At 43.2% G+C, this 21346-nt stretch overlaps 1 protein-coding gene across 1 annotated transcript in view; it reads right to left on the bottom strand.

The window, feature by feature from the left end:
- LOC116842115 (stress-activated protein kinase JNK) overlaps positions 1-21346 on the bottom strand; it is a 186077-nt gene that overhangs the window by 77372 nt on the left and 87359 nt on the right. The window contains exon 3 of the mRNA XM_032810853.1: positions 18118-18153. The gene's annotated coding sequence lies outside the window, so the exon portion shown is untranslated. The remainder of the gene's footprint in view (positions 1-18117; positions 18154-21346) is intronic.

The raw sequence follows: 21346 nt of genomic DNA, 5'->3' as shown, positions 1-21346 counted from the left end.
TCTCTCTCTCTCTCTCTCTCTCTCTCTCTCTCTCTCTCTCTCTCTCTTTCTCTCTCTCTCTCTCTCTGCACTCTTCCTCGGATCCCACCAATATTAAGATGTACAAAAATTAATTCATTATTTATCAACTATTTATCAATTATTAAGTTAACTATTTATCAATTATTTATCAATTATGAAGTTAATTATTTATTTATTTGTTTTTCTAATTTCCATACACCTTAATACTCAACAATATCCGTAAAAGAGTGCTGAAAACAGATAGAGTGTTGACTGGACATTTTCCTCTAATTAGTTGAAATTTCAATGTTCTTACACGGAGAAAAAAATGGTTTATCTAATTAAAATTATAATTATTTTTGGCCCCAGCCATTCTTTCGATTGTTCCAACATGAAAGTAGTAGCAGTAACAAGCATATAAAGTTATTATCGTTAATGTTATAGTAAAATTTAATAAAAAAGACTTTTCTTGACTACAATTTAGCAATTGTTGCTATATATGCTGTCACAAACAGCACTAAACATTTTTTCCTCAGTGTACGCTAAACTCCCACAATTATACCGAGCCGGGCGAGACTTGAGCGCACAAGCGCGAATAGCTCGCCGTAAATTCCAGACGATGGCACCGATTCCCTCGGAAGCGTTAATATTGTATCCGTAACCATGCGCGGTTTAGCGTTCGCGTGTGCGTTTTGCGCGTGTCGACGTGCGGAGGAGGAGACACGGTACCGTTGTCACGACGTAAATTGAATTCTTGTCTGGTCGTCTTCGTCGTCTCTCTCCGCTTCCAGACGGACCGCCACCGCAACCGCTCGCCAAAACAACGGACCGGCCGTGGGTGTGCGGCGAGGGGGAGGGGTGGAAATTGCACTTTACGAGACAAAGTAAATGTTCCACAGCCGGCATCATCAGCGATACTACGCGAATCTACGGGATGATCGCCGGCGGAAAGTGTAAACAGACGGATCGGCGGAGTTAATTTCGAGTGATCAAATAATGCCGATCGCGTCTCGACGCAGCTCCGATTCTCGGGCCGGGGTATCTCTCGCCGCCGGATCACCCTGTATATATACATACGACCACATTAATTTATCCGCGCGGGCCGGATTAGTGCCGGTCATCCATTACTCGGGCACGAAGTCGCGCAAAAAATGTCCCTTCCGCTCGCGATTCTAATTCCGGCGATTTGTAATGGAATGAAATATAAGTTTCTATTTTGGTGGCGAATAATTCACGGAGAGGAGCGGCGGCGGCGGCGGCAGCAGCGATCCCGACGAGATTAGATGGACCGAACAGTCGAGAGTCGACAGAATAAGACGAGAGCGGCCGAGGTGTACCTTTTTTATGAGTCGACGAGTGTGTCACGGAGAGCTACGCGCGTTTCCGCGGAATATTCGGCCGGAATTGCGCGCACGCGGCGATTCTAATTGAATTCGCGCGCCGATAAAAATTCAACGGATTAGATATCTAATCGAGCAAGATAAGATAACGGGGATAATCGTGTTACTCCACGGACGACCATGATAATCCGATACGCTCTATAAAATATACCGAGATACCGAGACACCGATATCCACCATTGTATTCGTCATCGATACTAACAAAGAGAGGCACTAGAGAGATATTGCGCGAACGTGCAAAGATACTACGAAGTAGTGTATCTAATATCGATATACCGAGTACTCTCGAACCGTCGGCATTTCACCGACAAAAAAACGATACTCCGCGATATAGGTGTTATATTGTTACACGCGCCTCGCTAAATCTCGCGCCAATGCCGAGCATTTCTCTATCTCCTCATTTCTCTCTCTCTCTCTCTCTCTCTCTCTCTCTCTCTCTCTCATACTCCTTCTCTCTGTCTCATGTGCTGCTCGGGAAATTTCAACCCGTCGCCATTTCCGGTCGCCACTAAATTCCCGCAAAGATACCGTCACGGAAAATACTCCACCCACTCGTGTCATACACATCTCCGTGCGCCATACACTTGTGCACACATTCACACTGTGTGTGAGAGAAGATATATCCATGAAATATATTTATGTAATGAGTACTAGTATATATTTACTTATAGTAATATATATATTTTTTTCTACATATATATATTTTCTACAAGAAACAATTTTTTTCAAATTAAATTTTTCTAAAACTGTAATTTGTCATGAAAGCAATTTATTCTATTTAAACAGAAGAATTTAGATTTAAGTAAATATGTTATTAAAATCTTCTGAAGAAATAAATATTCCTTATTTTTCAAATATCCTTTTTTTCAGTGCATGTATGTATATGTGCGCACTGAGAGAAAAAATATCTAAAAAAATAAAAAATATTTATTTGGTGAATACTATATATGTAATTCTTTTATTTAAACAAGGTAAACAATTGCTTTCATGAAGAGATAAGAAGTTAAAAAAACTGTATATTATATATATTTATATAATAACACGTACTAACATAAAATATTTTATGGAAAGAGAGAGATATTTTTTTTTAACTTTTTAGCTCTTCATGAAAGCAATTGTTTATCCTGTTTAAATAAAAGAATTTAGATTTAAATAAATATGTTATCAGTACCCACCGAATAAATATTTATTAATTTTTTAGGTATCTTTTCTTTCACACAGCGTTATATACACGCTCACACACACACACATACATACACACATTCATGAACATCAACCCCACAGCAAACGCGGGCTCTTTAATGAGCCCACACGCGCACTAGTCTCGACCACCCCCTCGAGTCCCTTTCGAGAGGGGTCCGAGGGTATAGGCAGCTGCTTTCCTTAATAAGGGGGAAGGGAAATCCAACAGTATTAAGCTGCGGGGTAAAAAGCCCGTTCTTCGCGCGTGAGCAAGTGAGCCAATCGTGGTCAACGAGCGATTTTTTGCAGAAGAGCAATGCGGTCAGTCTCGATGAAATTAACTTCTTTCTTTGTCTCTCTCTCTCTCTCTCTCTCTCTCTCTCTCTCTCTCTCGTTTCCCTTCCTTCTTTTTTTTTATTTCATTCCGACGAAAAAGGGCGGTCAGTAAATCGCGCGCGATTTTCTCGTTGGGCAATCGACTAAAAGGCAAACATTTCTTTGCCGCGGATGTTGGTTCATGCAGATGGAGACTTCGATTGGCCTGATAATGAGAGTTCGCGGAAACAACGATGAAGTAACACGGAAGAAACGGGACCGCGCAAAAAGTTACGGAAGAAAGAAGATCGAACGATTATTTATGCAATTTCTTTGTTGGGAAGATTCAGTTCATTCGACAAGATTTAATTCATTCAGCGAGAGACAGGATTTTTCCATCCGCTCGACTCGCTCTCGCTTCATCTCGTGCGAGCGACAGAATCATCGCTTCGTCGCAGAATCGCGATAAAATGCCGCGCGTGTAATTCATTAGCGTCGCCATTCGGGACGTATTTTACATTTAATCACATTCGACGAATGAATATCGAATTACCGGTATTGCGTTACGGCCAATTTGGAACAGCTCAATGATAATAAGCACGAGACGCAAACTGATCGACCAGCGACCGTCTGTGCGAAGTCAAATCTGCTACGACAAACACGCGATTGTCAAATGTTCATTCATGAGCGCGAACAAATGAACGCGTTCAATGCAAATAGCTTCATGCAAAGATGATCAGTGACTCCCGGCTGTTTTAACTCGGTGTGTAAATTCGCAACCGGCAGAACGTGCGAGCGAACAGGCGACCGCCTCGTCGTGATTACACACGGCGACAAAAACGTAAGGGACATATGTGGCTTTATGAATGAGAAACCCCAGACTCGCGTACGCGAGTCAGACGACTAAAAACTCTCGGTCGCGACACGTGTTTCGCATGTAAGCACAGGTCCGCCCGGCGTTTTTAGCCGGCGCGTCGCGGACCTGATTTGAGCGACTAAAAGAAAAATGTGTGCCTTTCCTTCCTCTCTTTCGCTTCAGACGCGCATCGTCGCGGGCGCTGCGAGAGAATCGCCGCGACATCTCGAGACGCGCGTAAAAGTCGCCCGAGAATTATCGCGAGTATTTTTACCGTGCATTTTTCAAGCTCTCCGAAAGATATCACGGGTCAGTTACAAGAAAAGACAAGATCCCGATAAATAAAAGTCGACTTCGAGGGAAAGCCCGATGCTCCTACTCTGCGAAAAAGCATCTAAGGAGGAAGGAATATTCATTCGACGTACACCAACAGCATATTTATTAATATACATATTTTGTATATTAAGAAGAAAATTCCTTTTAAACGAGGAAACATTGTATGTATTTTCCTAAAACTGTTGCTTCTCACGAAAACAACTGTTTATTCTAGTTGAACAAAATAATTTAAATTTAAATAAATATGCTACTAATGTTCACCAAATAAATATGTTTTATTTCTCAAATATTTTTCTTCTCAGTACGTACACTGAGAAAAAAGCCATTGTGACATTTGAGACTATAATTGCATAATGAAGTCACATCAGGGAAACGATTTTTGCGATAAATATTGCTATTTCTTATTAAAATAACAAAAAAGAAGATATGGTTAAGCGAGAACAAGCATAATTTTAATGGCATTGATCATTCTCTCTCTCTCCCTTTCTCTCTCTCTTGGTATATTTCTGATATCCGATCTGTGCGCGTGCATATTCGGAATAGCTTTATTTCGGCAATAACACGTGCCATTACTTTGATCAACGTGCATAGGCAATCATGTGGGGTTCTCGCAATACACGAAGTGTTGCATTATGGCGTGTGCGCGCTTTCAAAGCCACCGTACTCGCGGTGAAAGCCGATGCTACTCACGGCGGCATCGTAAACATAGGAATGAATATTAAATTATTTCTCGTGCTCAACCACGCGCCGTCGTCGACCGGTTAACGCGTACCACCGTCGGCAAATCTCACGCTCGTGCAGCGTATACGCATACGACGTTTGGTTATATGCGCGTATACGCACAGCCGGAGAATCGCATTAGCCACGTGAGCGCATTGCTGACGTTTCTCCGGGATCGATCGCACCATGGGACATCGTGTATAATTCATGGACGAGCCGCGGGGCATTGAGTTCGATCCCCGATGCAGACGAAATTAGCCAGCGTCATCGAAACGCGTGCACGATTTTCACATCGGCGCTTTGCGTCGCCGACGCGCGTTTCCCGTATGCACATATTTATGTATGTGTATATGTGTGTGAGTTGCCGAGGACTGTAATTAATACAAAAATAAAAATAAACAGATACTCGTGTTTGCTCGTTAGAGAGATGCGCACGAAAATAAATATTTTTCCAAATTCGACCAATTCATCGTTTGTCGTTTCGCACGAACTACGCCGAGTTCATTCCTCTTTTTCCTTTTTTTTTTTAACAAGACTTTATTCGCGATTTATTCTTTGTCGCGGGAAGCGACAAATGTAGTCATCGTTCGAAATTTCTTAAGTGTGCGAAACAATATGTAACCCTCCGTCCTGTTTTGGTGGATCACTTTGGGGGGGAACAGTTGAAATTTCAATTGTTACGAATTTTCAATTTGTTTCAAAGTTTCAATCTAATATGAATTTTGTAAAAAAAATTGCAAACATTAGAAGCTAAACGACGTTTTGACTAGAAAGTAGAGAAACTGAAATAATAAGAAAAATTTGTGTCTCGAGTTTTCTTACTCATATACGAACAGAGAAGTGGTATTATCCAACGAAGCAAAAGGCGTTAGCGAAAGACGGGAGAAAAGCAGACGGAAAGTTAAATATTTCGATACGCTCTCTTTCTTTCTCTTGTGAATAATTCCGTCCACGGAAGAAGAAAAAGGAGATGAAACGTAAAAGGAAGGCTTACTTTAGAGACGTTCCATCGAGAGCTAACGAGAAACCGACGAAGCTGCTTTTAAAGCTACGGGATCTCACCTCGACCAAGCAAAACACAGCGCAAAGTAAAGAACGAGACAAAATTCCGCGATACTTCCCGCGAACTGATAGTGCCGGGCTAGCACGATAGGCGTCCATTAAGAGGTTATTACGGGGCTTTCCATAAATCATGGTCTCTCGTCAAATCCCTGGGCAAGCATACAAATGAGAATATGCAAATCAACACTCGGGCGCGGCACGTGCGCGCACCCGTTCTCACGCCCCATAATTCAGGATAGGCTCTATAAGACGCGCGTATACGACAGCCTTACACACACGCAACCTTGTATCTTTCCTCAGACTCGTTCCGCATTTTCAATTTTGCATGCGATTGTACGGTCGCGCCGCGCGGTACCAATGACACACTCTTTCCCCCTTAGACGTTGTGCCAATTTCGAAACTGAGAGGTTAGAAGTTGAACCCACGATCATCAAAATGGTCATCGGTTCGTTAAAATCGAAAACACCTTGTCTAACGAATAATTTGATACTAGTCTTAGGCATTAATCCATTAATATGTTCCATGCTGGACCGATTTTTGGCGACTTTCCACTCACGCCGGATATATTCTGTATTCTATTTTGCAAAATTCTTTAAAGAAAATAGCAATAAAGAGAAAAAGAATCTAGATATGTGCTTATTAAAGAAAAAAATAAAAAAAATAAAGAAAATCCGCTCTGAGGGGAATCGCGCAGTAATTTTAAATCATTGAAGAAGTTAATCGATTAAATTATTTACGACTTTATATCACGATTGATTGATTTTGATGATTGATGTACCAATTATTTTAGTCAAACAACACTTTAATGTCCAATACTGTTTGACACACCTGCAAATATTTGACGTATAGCTGCCTCGCGTCCTGGCTTCTCTGCTTGTGGCCGTTTCGTCACACAGAACACTCACTGACACTGACTCACACAAATGCGACATTAATCAACGTGATATTGATGAATGAATGAGAGAGAGTGAGAGAGAGAGAGAGAGAGCCTGATTAAATATACAGAATATTTCAATAACCATCGAAATATTCTATGGTCAGCTGATGGCGAAGGTAAACAACGCACGCCGATACACGTATTCCGCGCCGCGATGTGTGCGTCGATCGTGCGTCACAATCCGAGACGTAATGACTCGGACACGGAAAAATACGCAACGCGCGAGATCCGTAATCAAAACAGCTGACATTTCATCATTGAACTTGACATCTCATCATTGTACCCCATGTTACATAAAACAACTGACATCTCATCATAGTACTCCGTGTTAAAAAACAAAAAATGTTTCCCACTTACAAATTTTTTTTCTATTTTTCACATAACATGAAGTATTGTTCAATGCGTTGTATAAATGCTCTAAAAGCATTTGCAATTCAAATTCAAAAAGCCATGCAATCAAATAGGAAAAACAGTGCAAACTACGAAATGTCGGTACCTAGAATCCCCTTAATGCAGAACCAATTGATATTTTATGCTTTTGTGTGTGTATTCAATACTCTGTTTTCCGGAGTTAGACCGCGTTTTCTTTGTATTTAGTTTCAACGTTTTGTGAACATTTCAATTCATTTCTTTAGGGAGCAGGGACCTGAAACTTTCAGGCTAAAGAAATTGACTAAAATGTTCACGAAACGTCGGAACCAAATACAAAGAAAACACGATCCAGAACCAAAATTCTGACTCGGTTATCGGAATGAAGTTTCAAGTTCTTATGTCGCGACACGTACGTTCTTCCTGCTCGTATTTTGCCGCGTGGTTCGTCATTCGCGATCTCACCGCGGTCTAATCGATGGAAAACTCTTCCTCTCGCCCGAGTATGCTAATTTCGATATAATCGCACTTCGAAACTCGACTTTCGCCGTTGTCGAAGGTTGTGTTCGCTCCCCGAGGAGGAGGTTTCTGAATTTTTCCCCAAGTAAAAATTGCGGCTCAAATCGGCTCTCTCGGCCGACGTGCTCGGCATTAATCTCCTCTCGGCGAAAGGAAATGCGGAGAATTACGGCGAATTACGTGGCCTGACGAATATCCCGGCGAAGAGCGTGGCCGAATATTTAATTTCCGCTTCTGTGTGTTATTTTCGAGTGTCTCACTGCTATTCGCTTTTCCGTGAGCGACTGCTTTTCATCCTGCCACGGAAAAACTCAGCCGCAGAACACGGTAGCCAGATTTTCGTGACAGACTTAATGCTTAATCATCATACCTGAGAGGCTTGTCTCGCCTCGCCGGCTCGCCTATTGTCAGGTCGTTAGAGGCCGATCCTTTGGGAAGTCAACATCAAAGAGCGTACAAGAGAATACCGAGACCGTCGCCATCGTCGCTTTTCATAGGGACACTTTCGTCATAACGAACAAGGAAAACCACGAAAATCGCGTGTGGTCCCGACATGCTTTCTTCAACAAAGTCGCAGACAGCGCACGGTCTCAACGCCCGACCTACCGTGCTGCGTTCGCACACTGAGAGAACAAGTTTAGCTAATTTAACAAAATATCCGCAATAGTTTGTTGATATAGGATGGCAAATAGCCCTCTAATAAAATAAAATTATTTTCAATTTGCTTTCAATTTAGCCACTCTCTCAATTTGCTACTCCAAGCGCGACACTTGTGCAATAGAGGCATAACTAACTTGAATGGACGCGAACAAATGTGATTTGTATCTCAGGTAATGCGTGTTTGTTAAAGTGACAAATAACTGTTCGATCTGTTTCCCGAACGATCGTCAAACAGCAAACGCGCTTTTGCTTTAATAAACGAGGGATTTTTTTTTAGTGCACGAGCTAATTGGAAATGAGATGCCGTTCAGGTGAGTGAATCATAAGGACGAGATACCGTCGTCCGACACTCGCCATATTACTCATCGTTAGTTCTATTTTTAAGTCGCCAATGCGATATGCGCGATAGATTAAAGAAATAACGACGGCGCGCTTCGATACACTCGTGAAGTACGGCGACTCGGTGACGCGACACCCACCGCCAATCCGAAAACGCGCCGTTAGAGCCCCGGCATCTTTATGGCGTGTAAATACGTCTTTCTTCTCTCTTTCTTCTTTTTTTTTATCACAGACTACAACCAGAATGCAAATGCGGCGATAAAATCTGAGGAATTTCCGGTGTATATGACGGAGTCTCTCATAATCGTCGCATTGACCTTTCGGCATCCCCGTATCGGAAGATTCCGTAGAGTCTGAGTGGAATTAATTATGCAGAAAGAATTACACAACATTCGCGCTGTCGGAAAGGAGCGGAAAGTATGGACTACGGTCGGATTCTCTTGTGCGATCCCTCTTGCCTCGAGATCGTCACGCGATAAAAGACAAATTGCACGTCAATTCAGCCGGTCTGGAGAGAGCTTTTGTCGAATGAAATAAAATGCGAAAGTAGCGTAGGTAAGAGGCTGGGGAATGCGACATTTACGGTAGTCCGAACTATCTGCGTCAATTTGACCGATCGTAAAGTTGCCTTATGCACCTTTACCGCGAACGTAAAGGCGGATTAAGGGACGAGTACCTTCGATTGCCGCCACTCTCATCCTCCTCCTCCTCCTCCTCTATCTCTTCCTCTACCACCTTCCATTTCTCTCGTTCGTTTTGTAGCTATATTCTCAGTTGCGACGCGCTTGTTTCGAATGGACTAACTAAGTGGCGACATCGAGAAGAATCAATTTGTAAGGTGTCTCAAAGGAGGACGACGAATGACAAGAATGAAAAACGACGGGACGCTGACGAAAAAGAGAGCGAGGTCTCGTATTCTCATCCTCTCGTTTATGTCGACCGTTTAAGTGCAACATACTATCTGGTCCCAATTTCATGCGACTTATACGGAGAAGGCAGTCGGACTAAAGTACCAGACGGATGAGCCAGGAGAAAACGGTTGAAAATTCCATTGATTAATATCATTAATTATCACCATGGGAGTTTCATTAATTTGAATATTAAACCGTTTGCATACAATAGATCAAACAGCTTAATAATCCTGGCGGAAATGAAAGAGTATCGTATGTCCGACAACACTTTTCCTCTTTTGTGCTGAAGAGTTTCGAAACTCTTTCTTATGTAAAAAGAATTTGAGTAAAGTACAAAAAAGTGCGATAATTCTTATATCTTGTAAAAATTACTATTATATAAAAATTTTTTATGCATAACAAATTCCTGTGCTTGGCTCTTATAGACCCATTTGTTAGTTTTTGATTTAGGTAAAGTATTATTAGACATCATTTCCGTCGGGGGCAGGTCTTAGAATAAAATAACGGACAAAGCACGTTAGATAAATTACAAGAAGAAAATAAAATTGCTACACGAAGAATTTTATAATAAAATTACTGTGGAAAAAATTTTGAAGATATAGATATCTAATAGATGTCAATACAATACTAATATTATATTAATGTTATATTAATATATTGATATTATATTAATATTATATAATATTATATAATATTATATTAATATTATACTATATACTATTATACTATATACAGAGGGAGAAGCATATAACTAGAATCACTTCGTAAAGGACCACTTCGCTTCGGGACTGTACCGGTGATTGAGCGTGGGTTGCCTTTCTTTCGTCGTCTTTTCGCTCATGCTTCGTAAACTCGCGAAGCAATCGCTTCTGGATTAGAAGGTAACGACTGATACAGCTCTGCACACTGATAGGTTCATCACTCACGAGACGGACCGAGACGTCGCGTGGCCGGCACGCTGGTAGAATCCCCGACATTATTGCTAGGGTGAGGTGGGCAAGGGGTGGTTTTTCGATTTGCGTTTCGCGTCGTGACTTATTCCCCGTCTTTGGCTCGGCGGTTCCGGCAGGGAAAATAGCGTCGAACCGAGGAAAAGGGAAGAAAAGGGATACGGAAGAACACAACGGAGTGGATGTTCCTCCGTGGCGAGGATACAAACGAGTGGGAGGAGGATAAATGGACGTACGAACGATTCCCCGAAATTACCTACGGGCCCTCCGTCTTTCTTCTCCTGTCTGCCACCTCGCTTCCGCGCACCCTTCTCTCTATTCTACTCCTTTCGTACCACTACCGACCGACCCAACCGGCAGGATAGAATCCCACGTGGGAGATCTACTATTCTGCGTTGTTCCAAGAGATCCTACCCGGTACAGTCCTTCTTTCTACGTTCGTACGACGGAATAAAAACCGGAAGCCATCAGCGATCATCGTTACGCGGCAAACGAACGTCATAAAAAATAAAGCAAAATAAATATGGAATAGTATAAAGGAGATACGCGGAATGCCCGCCATTATCGTCATCGTCGTTATTATGTGGGCTCTGTTGTCTTTATTTGATTTTCCTTGGGTCTTTATTTGATTTTCCTTGGAGAGAAAGAAAAAGCACCCGATATAAAAGGAAGGAAATGCGGAGAAGTATGTGAGTAGATGGAGGATACCTCGAGTTCGAGACGAGCCGCTAGCTAACTCGCCATTGTTCCGTCTCGCATTGAGTTTTGCTAATTTAACACAATACCAGCATCCCGCAACAAATGGTTTGTTGATATAGGACAGCGAGTGACCCCGTAGTGGAAACAAATGACTTGTTAGTTGCTGCTCTAAGCAACACCTCTGCAATGAAGACATAACTAACTTAATCTAAATAGACGACCTAAATAGAGGACAAATATGATTTATATTTTAGTCCTCCCCAAAATGTGTTTATTAAAATAACAAATGAAGAGAAATGATTCGCAACGGTAACTGTTCGATCTGTTTCCCGAACGATCGTTAAACAAGCATGCTTTTATTTTGACAAAGCGAGAGATTTTTTTCACTGGCGGAATCTCGAGATTGCGTTCTTTTCATACGTCGGATCTAGCGAGCCTTTTCTCCCTTCTAAATAACACCTTCGCCACCTTCATCCCCCTCGTCACTGTCGTGAGTGAGTACATAAGCAGCCATTTTGGTTATCATCACTTTTGTCGATGTTTTCGTCGAAAAATCGTCGTGGGGTGGCTCGCCGCCGCGCCGGAAATGAAACCACCGCGATTTCTTCTCTACATCTCGTCCCTTTCCTCGCCCTTTTTCCCTTCGACCGTCTACGAAATAGCGCTCACGCATATTACACAGTCGTCGTGTATCGCAGATACTTTACCCTCTTGCGCTTTATTTCGTCCGGTATTTGTGTTTCGGCCTCCCCTACTTTCGTCCCGCCATTATATTGGCGATTTTATCGACGAGGTGAGCGCAAAGTCGTTCCAATATAAAATGGCGCGAAATATCTATTATATAATGGCGTTATATTATCGTGAGAGCTCGCGGCCGGAAGAAATATATTGGCAGAAACGAGACTGCGAGAGAGAGAGAGAGAGAGAGAGAGAGAGAGAGAGAGAGAGAAAGAGAGAGAGACATCAAAAACCCTATAACGTAAATGGCGAAAGAAGAGCATAACGGGAAATTTCAATATTCCTACACCTTAAGATACGAGAGCCATTTTGGATGTGGGAGAAAAAAACAATAAAACACGAGAAAAAAATAAAACAACAAAAAAACCCGCGTTCAGGTTTGAAAACTGATCGACGGAAGGATCTCGGATTTTTACTGAGCCTCCTGAAAATCACGAAAATATCGCAGGAGAATACTTGGCGTCGTAAAGTCGTACACGAAGGTCGTTGGGCGCGTGCACTGGACACGCGCCCATCCATCAGCACACACACCGGAAAAAGTGGAAAAGAGGTAGGCGAGCGGGACGGGAAGCCGTGGATGGATATTGATTCGCCGGAGCATCCAGAGGAGCAAAGAGAGTGATCAGTCGTGAAAGTCGATGAACCGTGCGCGAGCCGTGCGCGAGCGATGCCTAACGGCGCTTTTACGGCCGGAACTTTCATAACTCCTGTCGTGTTACATTCGGAAAACGTTCGGGGAAAACGTGCCGCGTTGCTGCCCACGCCCGGGAAAAGTTGAATACGGGCCATTCAGGGATGGAGAAGGGGGTAAGGGGAAAAAAGGACAGGAAAAAGTTTCGAACCTTTCGTCGGCTGGAGCCGGCAGTCGGCGCTGTGAGAGAACTCCATCGTGTTTCCGCTACGAGGATATCTCTATTTTGTGGTAACGATTCATTTCGCGACCGCGAAAACTGAAATATAATACAAAAGAAATGACAGTTCCCAAGATATATATATATATATATATATATATATATATATATATATAAACGGTACAAGATATACAATCAGTACAATAATAGAAAGGCAAGTGAGAGCCAACAACGTCGTTAGCCGAGCGAAAAATTATAAAATTGATACATTGTATAACAAATTACACACGTTTAAACTCTCTCTAGTGTAGAAAATTATAAAATATAATTATCTATTTGATGTTAAAGTTTGATGTTAAAGACCTGATTTTACCTTCGATTTGTATATGTTGGTCTAAACAAACTTGGCAACTTGATCAAATTACTTAAACATAAATTGCCTGAAATGAAACACAAAGAGATGCCATATATAAAATATACAATGTTATAATTTAGCGAAAGGGTCGATCCTTCTTTACAGATTTATGGATCTCAGCGTCGAACGAGACTCGATTCGTTGTTCTCGATGCAGCGCAAAATTTACGACTGCCGTTGCGATGCATCTCGCGGCGCTCCATAATACGAATATTCCACGAGTATCTTGTAGAGAAAGAGTGAGAGGGAGAGAGAGAGTGTGTGTGAGGGAGAAAGAGAGATTTCGCGTATCAATCGCGCTGTTCCGCTTCCACCGCCATTCTTTTGCATACTTTTCCCGCGGTACTCTGCGCGGAGAAAGGATTACTCCTATATACCATCGCGAGGGAATCAATAATAATGAGCACGATGTACCGTCCCGAGTATCGACAGGCTCACCGACGCGTATTGATAAATCGTCGCGCCGAGAAAAAAAGTGGAGTGGATTCGAAGCACGGGAATTTCTCAAGAAAATTGCAGCGAATGCTCGACAATGGCGGTAGCGGCGACGGCAGGAGAAAGAGAATCGGAGAGAAAGAAAGAAAGAGAGAGAAGAGGAAAGAAGAGACGATATTCGGGGGAAAAGGTCAGCGATTTACGGGCATCCATCGACGTCGAGGGTTATAGCGACGGCGAGGGATTCTGTACGGTATTCTGGCCGACCGAGGGGTCGTTCCTGTACGTACCGCGGCTATGCGGCATCCTGGTCCCTGGTGACCCTTTCCCGTCCCCCTCCTCCTGCCCTTACTGTCCTTTGCTCCCTTCGATCTCCATTCTTCTTCCTCGTCCTGGCCCCTATTTTGACAACGGCGGTGAAATTCATCGCGCTCGTTCGCCAGGAAGTATCAGAAAGCTCTCTCCTTCTTTCTCTCTTTTTCTCTCCACTCATGTTCTCCGTCCTTAATCTCGTTCCTGCGAAATGCGTCTCCATTTCCGCGGGATGAATGGAGATTCTTGGACGAGGAGGATAGGCGGCGGGAACACACAAGGGAAGGCGATAAAACAATTCCCGATGGTCCGCGGACTCGATTTATCGAACTGTTATGGCGCGAGGAAAATCTGACGGCGATAAAATGATTGCCGAGGACAGCTTCTACGGACCGGCGAAGGATGTAACGGCGGTCGGGCTCGGCCAGCGGACAAATGTGAGGGTCGATTATCAATTTGGCGCGTCTCACGTGTGGTCGACCGGCTCGCACACTCATTGGAACGAGGCTGTTAAATACGACGTTTTAAATAAAAGAAGAAAAGAATTTTTTCCTGACCTCACAAATTTTCACGTCGACGAAAGCAATGCCTGCCACGTTGGCTGCTCAGCTCAAATTTAAAAAGCGCGATTTGTCCAGTCAAATTGATACAAAAATCTGATGTAATTCTCCACGAATCACGAATCATAATAATGTTCGTTAAATAGAAACCAGCAATATTTTTACACATAATCAAATATTATAAAACTGTCATATTTTTTACAGAGTTATTACTAAATATTATATTATTGATATTATTAATTAGTTATATTACATTATATTATTAATATTACATTATATTATTAATATTAGTTATATTATTGAATATTAAAATATAATATTCTTTTATAACGTATAATATTTTATAAAACATTATAGAGATATGTATTTTTTATATTACGCAGATTTTCAACAATGTTCAATGGGCTCATTGGCTTACTTTATTCTATTCGATTGGAATCTATTATATGTAAGAGTGTCCTAAACACTGTTCTATTTATTCTTATTGTTATATGTATTATAAGATTTTCTATTTTTTTTACACAAGGTGAATGTATTACCGGTGATACTGGCAGCCAACGTATTAACACCGACTCTTGCATTCTTGAAGCTCGTCCTGAATTACAGAGAACTCGCGATAATTTTCAACATTTGCGCGTTGGTCGCAAAATCCCACGCACGCAAATACGAACACACATGCACAAAATCTTGTTCGAGCTTTAAAGAGACTTGAGAGAGTGTTAATCCCCGAGGGGGCTATTGTTTATAATTATACCGCGCCGAGAGGCATTATCCCGCGCAACACTCGCTCTCTACCCTTTCTGGGAAGAGTCATTGGGCCCTAACGAAGGATAATGTCAGGTGCTGGGCAGCAGCTTCTCCGAGCATTAGCAATTACCCCCCGTCTACGCGCGAACCCATCGTATACCTGTACATCGTGTTAACCCTCTCGCAACGGCCGTTTTCACGGTTTAAACTCCAGGCGGGAGGCTATTTATACCTTTGACCGACGCGCGTTTGCGCAACTAATTATGATGCATCTCCGTAGAGTCATCGGTAGTACAAATGATCCTCGCGCGAAACACACGAACGTCACCTGCGTATTTCAACCGAAATCGCGAATATATTCGAATATCGTGATTAATTTAATAAGCGTGATCAATGAATCGAAAATTAATCATGAAAATTAATTGCAATTCGATGGATTAATTCATAGATGTATTGAGTATGTTTTCCTTTTAACCTTTCGAGTGTGACACAATGGATTTTCATTACCTTTGCAATCAGAGTCGTTAGTGTTCTCCTCGATTTTTTCCCTTTGGGGTGTTCGAAAAAATTACTGCAACTTCCTTTGAAGTTCATCTTTTTGGTTGAATATTACATAATGTGACAAATAAATTGTTCAATATTTCATTTTTAATGATTTTCAAATAAAAATACTCCGAGAAACGAGCACTTCTTAGAATAAACACAACTGACCCGGATTGCCATGCGGAGAGTTAAAAACAGACAAAACGTGGCCTACGTTCCTTATTATAATATTATCGATAAATTAGTACACGGATGTGAGGTATCGGTAATAAGGAAAGACGGGTGAATGCTTAATAACTTTGTAATAAGGAACATAGGCCATGCTCTGTTTCTTAAAAAAAAAAAAAGTTACTCAACACATCTGCGGACTAATGTATCGAATTATTCTATCGTCGAATTATGAACTTGTTGGAGGATTGTAGAGTGACCGAGTGTCCCGCGGGACATGTTTCTCAATTGCTACAAGCTTCGGGAGGCGTTAAAATATCGCGCCCGATTGACACCACCTGGCTGCGTGCGAGGAGAGTGTCGAGTCGCCCGATGAACGTGCACAAATCGTAAAGAGCCAAGCGGCGGCGTAAACTCGCCGGGTCGATCACGCCGATGGCCTACTTTAATAATCGCCACGTCGCGCGCGAGACACGCAAAGCCGTAATTCAACATCCCACCAGACCCCGCGCAACCGAGAACAAAGTCATGTCTGAGCGATCATTCATATCAGACTAGCCGACAGTCCGCCGTTACATGTCCGTTCGAAAAAAACAAAAAAGAAGAAAATCCCATCGCGATCAATGCGCGCCAGAGAAACAAATATACCCCCGCAATACCGTGAATGCCAAACCCGACAAAACGGTTGACAAGAAACAAATCTTTCCGCGACTCGTTCACGCTCTAAACGCGCTCTAATGAAACGCGACGACACGAACATGCCGTGTTCCACGCAACTATGTATCGCTGTTCCGCAAATACTTCTCGAGAGCGACCAATCAATGGAGAAGCCGGGGAAAACAGAGACGCGGCGCGGTATGTCTGCAAATTCTGGCAACGCTCGCCGTCGCGCTTGGCAATTAATCAAACTCGAGGCCAAACAGCCCCGATGAACCGAGCACGCTCGTGATTGAACTACCGGTGATTGCCAGAATTCCGGGGACCTATTCTCTTTCCACTCGCATGTTTGTCAAAACAAAAAGCGAAGTTAAGAAAGTCACTATGTGACTTTTCTATATGATTCGTGTTGCAAATACTAAACATTTTCTTCTCAGTGCAGAAGACTTGATTCGCCGCTGTAAAAGCGCGAAAATATTCGAGGCGCGTGCATATACACCATCAAACATCCTCTTGTAATTTAATTATCAGCACTAACATATCCAGCGCACAGTTCCCGTAGGCCTTATCTTTCTCTTAACCGGTTTGCATATTGCGGAGCCTTTAATGTGCAGTTTAATAAAAAAAGAGGATCTTTCAATCGAGCCCAACGTTTCCCCCGAATCCGCTGCTCTCGAATGTCGCTGTCGAGGCTTGCTCGCGCCCGCGATCGAATTATATCCGTCCGCGGATATGGATCGCGGAGTTCTGGTGAAATCCCGTTACCGAATGATCGGCCTGTCACTTCAGCTCGATGCGGGCGAAGCGGGTCCTTTCAACCGCGCGACGGCACTCGTCCTCCGAGAGAGGACCTGTCAAGGAGCATCTCGACCCGCACACGCCGATCGATAGCCGATTGCGTATGCACCCACGCACGCACGCCTCGTACATCACGTTCTGACAGATATAGGTTCGCTCGCTAATTTCAGTTATTGCAGCGAGCGCGTGCGCGCGAACCGCGACGCTTATCGCCAATCTGGGCCGATGCGTGCGGAAAAGGATGAAAAGCAGATATAATGAATAAAAGAAAAAAAAGGGACGACCACGGCAGAATCCAACTTGATTTGCAAACGTGAAATGTTTTCGCGCGCTGAATAATATTTGATACAGCCGAAGGGCGGTCTTTTTGATTATTGTTCGCCAAATTAAATTCCTGAATTCTGTGCAGAGAAATACACGTATACATTGGAAATGTACACATCGAAATGAAGGCTACACACGTGGTGCTCTTTGTTCGTGGCTGTTTTTTCTTTTTTTTTTATATTACACAAGCTCGGTCGTCACGAGGCCGAGAGAGCTTGCAGTTTTATGAAACGAGACCCCGAGGGATTCGTGGCTGCTCTCTATGAGACTTACTTCAAACGCGAATCGGCTAGAGAAGAATGTTTGGAGACTTACCCGACGAGGAAGACGGCCGGCGGGAGTCAAAGATCCCTGGAAAACAAAGAAAACGAAATTAGAGAAGTTTCCCCGGGCATGCAGTGCTAGTCACAATATTACGGTATTCCCGCCCAGGCGGATTCTTAATCCTTAAATGCGCAAGTTTCTTTGTCAGTGATTTAAATCGTCTCGAAGTTACGGTAAGTTTTGTAACACGAAAGAAACTGCGCGGGAAAGAGCGAGATGGAGGAAAAGAGATCTCGTGTCGGCTGAAAGATAAATTATCCTTTGGACTTTCTCGAGAGTATTACGTTTTTATGGAGATGTAATTATAATTGGGTATTAGGAAGATATCGCCAATTAATGCTTGAGAACTCATCAAAGTGGGAAAACCCTTGCGGAACAAAGCTGTGCTTTTCCGTCTGTTGGGCGGAAATTAATTTTGCGCGAGTGCCATTTGAAAGAGCACGCCTATCCGAGAGCGATTTCGAGTCACGAAGAGCTCGGGAATGCTGATGGGACAGCTTTCATGTGGAGATAGATCGACTGGGACAAATCGACGAGGAGGGATTCGCACGAAGGACGGATTTGGAGCAAAGCGCTCTGTGATCATACCGGACCGTCTCACGGATGATTCGCCGTTGAAATTGTGCCGCGCGAATTAGTCGTCGCGAATGTATCCCGAATGCTTCTCTTTGACGACACCAGCATTAATTAAGTTCGCACGGTGTTGCGGCGTTGATGTGTCACGCTGACGCAGTCAGCGTGCGACAGAAAGACTGCGTTAGTAGTTCAGGCGCGAAAGGGTGCCTTTCGCCTAACTGCGGAAATGTTTCGTCGACTTCATGCTTCACGTGAATACACACACATTCTCTCTCTCTCTCTCTCTCTCTCTCTCACACACACACACACACACACACACACGCGTTCGCTCTCCTCCGCAAACTTTCCTCGACGTTGATGTACAGCTATTCGCATTATACTCCGCGTAGGTCGACTGTCATAATAAATATCCTAACGAACGCGATCAATTAGAAGCGCAAATTCATCTCGCGAGTGGCAGCTCGCCGGATATTGTTCATCGCATGAGATAGACGAAAATCCAGTAATCGACACTATATCTTTAGTTTTCGACACTCTTGACGAGAGACTTGTGTCTCGCCGCTATTCGAATTTGCTGTTCCTCTTTATTGAAAACGCGACTCGAGTGTTCACACCCACTCGCTCGATAAAGGCGAGCAATAAAATCAGGAAATCGATGACGTACGGAGAACATTGAGAGAACGCGCGCGCGCGCACGCGTGCCTCTCTCGAGCAGTTCTAAACGACCATCAAAAGTCTGAAGGCCTTTCACGGGTGAAACTTTTCGACGAAATCCCTCTTTTAGTAGCTCACCAAAAAATCTCGTTTGAACTAAGCCTGCTCTCCCCTTTTTCCTGAAGAAAAAAACTTATGGTTATTTGGCAAATAACGTCTCGAGTGACTTTACTTTAAAGCGCGCGATTTTCCCTCGGAAATATAATCCATCGCACAATTTACACTCGATTAAATTAAGTGCCATAAAGAAAATTTCATTCTATTCTAACAGGATATCACGAAAAAATTGTATTCAATTAAAGCGAATGACTTTAAAAAATTATTAATTATACATTAAATTTAATTATACATTAAATAAAAAAAAACACCGTACATAATTATATTCAATTAAATTATTTGACATGAAAATGAATTATTCATTATTTATTTTTCACTTATAATGTTGAGTCTGTGATATTTACTTGAATACAATAGGAGACAATTATCGAAATTGTATCTCGTCAATTTCTTTATTATTATTGAATATGAATAATATCTAACAATAAAAAATGAGATAAATAAGCAATGAGAAATAGTAGCAAAAAATGTTTAGATTACATCTTATTTTGTGCGTGCTACAAAACATTTAAAAAATTAGGTACGATTTAGGAGAACGGTAAACTCTTCCTTATATTATTTTCTGTGTGCACATTTGCAGATTTCAATTTGGTCGCGCTACTATCTCATAGCCGAGACTTTTCTATGTCTCTGGGGAAAGAAAGTATCTAAAGATATTGATTTTCAGAGGGAAGTTAAAAAAAGGTGGCTGAAAAAGTCGCCTGTGTCCAATAGATCGTACTGTATGTTCGAGAAAGTCTACTGAAGATTGATAATACGTTCGAAAAATACCACGAAGTCTCGACTCACGTCGAGCTCGCGATACTCACGGCGAACCTCGCCAGCTTATCGAGCGAAGGATAATGCGACTGGCCACCCCCGCTGGCTATCCGCGAGTCCTGCATACATCAGGCGGAAATCGATGTATCGCCGGCGCGAGCGATGCCAACGACGGCGCCATTCGGCGCGACCGCGATCCCGGTCATCAATGCATTCGCGCAGGATGCATTCGTGCGATGCAACGGCGCGGCGCGGCGCGATAAAGCCGCGGCGGGTGCAGTAAAAGCCGGCGCATTAGCGGGGCCGGCAAAAAGCGAGCTCGTCAACACACGCGTGGCTACTACACGCCCAGCGTCGTAACATAAATATCCGACCGGCCACGTGGTCGTTGGGTGGTCTCGTTCCTTCGCGAGAACATGTCGCGCTCTCCCATTCCCGCCCTCTCACTCGTACACGCGACCTTCCTCGCTCCTCTCGCGCCGATAACGATTAGAAATTAACGAACGTGGCGTCGTAAAGTCCGTAAATAGACCGTCTGTGCGATTTCTATTCTTGGAGCGTCGTTAAGCCGCGATTGCCGCCCTGCAAGTCGCGCGGACATTGCGGAATTATTCAGCGATTACTCTTTCTTATTTTCTTTTTTCTTGACGGCAAGTCGGCGATAGCGTCCCACGGATGCGCTCGGATACTCCTCCGCGAGGTGAGATTTCCCCCTGTGGAGGAGATGATCCGCCTGGAAATGTAAGTGGCGCAAGCAGCAGGAAGAAACTGCGTTTCTGAAACGCTACTCGTACTCCATTGATATCAACGGAGTTTCGAATTCTATACGGCTCTTCATGCTCCCCTGTAGAACCATCGCATTTCCCATCGACGAATCTCATATTCCGCAAACGCTTACAATATTTACCTTCACGAGCGCGTACGCAGTATTATGCGCGCGTCCTGATCATTTCTTTTTTGTCTAAAAGGGCCGAGAAAATTTCGCCGATAATCGAAAATTGCGCATCTTCTCTCTCTCTCTCTCTCTCTCTCTCTCTCTCTCTCTCTCTCTCTC

This window comes from Odontomachus brunneus, unplaced genomic scaffold (assembly GCF_010583005.1).
Source record: "Odontomachus brunneus isolate Ranch 3 - 2012 unplaced genomic scaffold, Obru_v1 Obru_scaffold_021, whole genome shotgun sequence".
NCBI lineage: Eukaryota > Metazoa > Arthropoda > Insecta > Hymenoptera > Formicidae > Odontomachus > Odontomachus brunneus.
This window is presented reverse-complemented; position numbering and strand designations above follow the sequence as displayed.